Raw genomic sequence first — 4,964 nt, 5'->3', positions numbered from 1 at the left:
TTTAAAAGGAAACATAATATGTCAACCATATTTTAACTCAATACAACACTAAGTAAATTTATTACATAAGATAGATGAACCATAGCAATGTTTTGTGGGAAAATTAATCACATCTCATAACAATTATCTATCGGTTCCCTAACGTCACTACTAAGAAGTACTTACTATTGTGAAATAAACATCACTAGGTTAATCAAATGAAGGTAACTTTACTCCATTACACATTTCCGAATCACATTAACATCTTTAATATAATACACTTATTTAATTTAATCAAATAAACTCGTAATAATTAATCATTTACTCATCATATAAATATTAAAGACCTATGCTAAGTTCATTTTAAAGTACCAAATAAAAGATTTGTATGATAACCTTCATCAAGAATAAGAACATACATATTTAATCCACATGAGTACATTCACTTACAAGTAATCCATAATATAAATATATCTATCATAATAGTCTTATTACAATCCTTTTTACTTGGAGTATCCAATTACAAATATCCTTTCAATTACAAGTATAAATATATACAATTACATATTCTTCTAAATCACTTCTGGAAGATACATAACAAATACATTACAATGGTATAACTATCTACATTTGAATGTGAAAAAACTTGAATACAATGATATATCCATCTAGCTATAGATGAACAACAACTCCAAAACCCCAATTGATGCTAAACACTTGCACTCGACCATGTGGAACCTAAAGGCCCATTTGTCATGTTGGAGATATCTTCACAAGGCCCCCAATAATAAGAAATAAGCCTATAAATAAAATAACTAAATATACACGACAACCAAGATACATAAGACACCACTTCACAAGATTGAATAAAAGTAAAGATAACAACCAAAGAACCAAAGATTGAAAAAAAGATGGCACAATAGGATACTAGGATATATCAGGATAGAGTGTCATCATGTAGCCTCAACGTGGGTTATCTTGGTAGCCTCTTTCGACCCCAACTCTCATTTGATGACTCATTCATAAGTGTACAATCATTTCATGAAGATAAGGTATTGTACAACCATGCCGGTTCCAAATATATCTCAAGGTGGATAGGCCTTCCCAATCTCATCTGCTGTCTATGCAAGCACATGAGGCCATGAGTGGGGCACAAAAAATTATCTTATTACTATGTAAACCCAACCCAAAGTTTTATTAATATTATCAATTATTAAACTACTCTCGTATGGGTTATCCTAGCTACAACTTTGGGCCCCAACCACAATATTGAGTCACTCCCCCTTAATGTACCTAGATAAAATATCCTCTATGGCTCAAAATAATCATCATGAAACATATAATATATAAATAGGAACATCAAGAATCCATATACATGAATAGCTTAGAGAATCTACAAGAAAGACTTCCGAACAAAAACCCATAAGAAGGTCAAGTCGTGAAACTGAATCATAACTTCAAAATCAATGCTCCTTTTCACAAGAAAAATCAAGAAAGGGTATATGAACACCAATCCAACCAAATTAAGTCCAATCAAATACAAACATCCAAAATTGATAGGATACATAGTCACCCTAAGCCTCTACAACTGACCGAGAGACAAAATTAAGTCAAATTGCAAACCAAATAAAAAACAAAAGGGCCTAAATAGGTGACCACTATACCTACATAGTTGGGCTTCTAAAAATGTGTAATTGAAGATCAGATCTACACAATTGAAGCCTTGAATGTGTACAATTGAGCTTTATAGTTACTCAAAAATGCAAAAAAATAAAGAAAAATGTAGCATAAAAACTTGAAACTAAATTCCAACAAAAAACCATTTAAAAATGCGTGATAACTTCTAAAAAATATGAAAAAACTATACATTAAGAATCATTAAGGGTTTCCAATCAGATATATATCAAAAATAATCAATTGAAACAATTAATTTCCACGCCCAATTTAAGCATGTTGTAATCACTTTCTAAACACAAATAAAGAACAAATTTTAGAAAACAGACATTGAAAACAACATTATCAAATACCCTTATAATTAATTTTAATAAAAAATACAAATAAAACTAACATCAAAATCGGGAAAACAGAAACCTCCCTAGAAGTCTATGAAAAAAGATAAGAGAAAGAGAGAAATTTGCAAATGAATCTCTACACAAAAACCCTCTTCAAATCAGCAACAAAATTCTAGTAGACAAGAAAAAAGAAAATTTGATCTAAGCTCAAAGTAAGCTTAGAAAACAATCCTTCAATCAATTCAAAAAAACTGCAAATCAATCTGCAAAATGTGCAATCCAAAATTCTCCTTCAAAACTTTTCGACAATTGCAACAATAATTGTTCTCCCCAAAAATTCGTAAAAAGAAACATCAACAACAAAAACTCTGATCAATAATTGTAAATAAAACTCAATTTAAATATAAATAAAGCTCTAAAATATCATGCACAAAAGAAAAGAAAAACCTTAATTCGAAAATCATAAAAAAATATCACTAAATCAATAATATTAAATAAATTTTTAAATAAAAATCCTCATAAAATGAATTATACAATAATATTTAAATATTAAAACACCAATTAAAATTGCCCTAATAATAATTAACTCTCACTCAAAAATCATGCAAAGAATAAATAATTATTTTGAGCTACAAATATAATTGGCCACCAAAATAAAATAAAAATAGAAAAATAAGTTCCACAATAAAATAATTCCCACAATAAAAATATTAGCATGCACAATAATATATCACTTAATAAAAAATATCTGATGTTAGGAATATATTGATTGAATAAAAAACACAATTAAAACAAAAATAAACAATAATTAATTATTAATTCAATTTAGAACACTTAGGCTATAACTAATATCAATAATTAAAATAACTCAATATCCCACACACTCAAGTAAATCATAAAATAATACCAATATCAAAACAAAACTTACCATTGACAATCTATGAAAACTATTTTTATAAAATAATTTATTTAGTTCATCTAATGATTTTGTCTACTAAAATTTTTATCTATATTTAGGTTATGTTTCTATTCAATTATTGTTTTAGAACTTATAAAAGTTGGCTGAACAAAAATCACTATAATTATTCAATCCATAAAATTAAATTATTTTTACATGTGAAAAATTATCTCTCAAAAACCTATGGATCATTGAACTAGCTTAAAAATGAAAACTATGGATCATTTTCAATTCCTGCATTCATTGGATAACAATTAGAAAGGTTTAAATTTAGTCCCTTCGAAGAGATAGGTGTTGATTGATTCATTGTTCTCTTTTCAATTGTTATGATTATCTATGACTAGAATGAGAAATGATGCAAGAAATTGTATAATACTAGAAAATTGGCAAGATTTGACATAAATTAAAAGATACATGAACATAAAGGTTCAAATTGGAACCACGTATCTAGAAATGAGATATAGAGAGGAACATATCACTAAAATTTAGAACTAAAAGTGATAGTCAAGTACGGTTGGCACCCTCGACTTGAAGGTGTTTTCATTAGCTAAACATTTGGATTATATATTAGAATGTTGTATAGATCACTCAATCCAAAATTTAGCTCAATATTGTTGGTCAAATGTGAAAATTAGCATAGATTATTATTTTTTTCCTTTTCAAGATATAGAAATATGTGTAATTTTGCATTCTATAGGTGTGCAACTCTCAATTGTTTGATTTGGAACTTACATATAGAAAAGATAAAAATAGTGTTGTGTTATAGATGGGATTTCCTAATTCAGACCCTAGGTAGCAATTAGTATCCACTACAACAATAATGATTAGAAAGAGTGCTTACTCCTTGTAGGGAAGAGGTTGAAAACCTTAAGGAATTATTGAAATAAAACAATATTACCTTAACCTTGATCATGATGATGATATAATTCTCTTTGGATAAGACCTTCAAGGGTTGATATGATAACATGACAAGACAAGAAAGATCAAGCATGTAAATTAACACTCATGTAGGTTGTTGTTTCTTACTACTCTCTAATACTTAGAAATGAAGATAATTGTTGAATAATTATTTCTCTTGGATGTGCTTGAATAGTGATGGTATGAAAATGAATTATATAGATGCCTTTATGTAGGGATCTGGTGCAGGAGCACCTAAGGGTTGAAATGCCCTTAACCAATTTTGGCTCTTGAGACCTTCTAGTGGTCATGTAAATACATAAGGGCTGGCTCTAGTCCATTTGTATGGTTGTTTAATTGCAGTTTTTAAAATTTCTCTTATCGGCAAGACCTACCCTCGATTGGCAAGTCTTACCCCGATGAGTTCACCAGAGTTTGGAGTGGTTGTATCAAGTATTGGAAGGAGCGGTTTCGCGTTACCCCGATGTTTAACTTGACCTATATTTAGATGGTGATTGCGGATGATCCAACGGTTGTTGCTATACAATGATGGGAAGATGATCGCCAGGTAATCCTCATGACTTGGCGACAAAGCATGCGCAAAAAGAGGCAAGTTAACAATCGTGCTTGTTGAAGGTGGATTAACGGTGGTCGCTATACCGCAATGGAGAGATGCACAAAATTTATTCCCCATGGCTTGGCAACCAAGTGGTGGGACGCAGCAATAGAGCATCTCAGGTGAGTTAACAGGCGAGAAAGTTTGGGATGATCCAAAGGTTGTCGCTATACCGCATGATGAATATACTTGCTAGTTATCCCCCGTGACATAGTGACTAGTGAGGTGGTGGTCCAATGGCAAGTCAAGTGGTGCCCAGCTGGATGTACGGACAAGCCAGGAAGTAACACCATGGAAAAAGAGAGAGTAGTTTCATGCTACACTGATGGCCTGATGAGACCGCCTCACTTGCCAAGTCATCATCGACCATCAGAAGTCATCTTTTGGAGTCTTCCCGATGACTCGATAGGAAGTGTGGAGCGCGGAAATTTGTCATTGGCCATTGGAAGATAGGTTTTGAAGTCTCCCAGATGACCCGATGGAAAGTGCAAAGTAGTGTGTG

The sequence above is a fragment of the Cryptomeria japonica genome, chromosome 7, assembly GCF_030272615.1.
Source record: "Cryptomeria japonica chromosome 7, Sugi_1.0, whole genome shotgun sequence".
NCBI lineage: Eukaryota > Viridiplantae > Streptophyta > Pinopsida > Cupressales > Cupressaceae > Cryptomeria > Cryptomeria japonica.
This window is presented reverse-complemented; position numbering follows the sequence as displayed.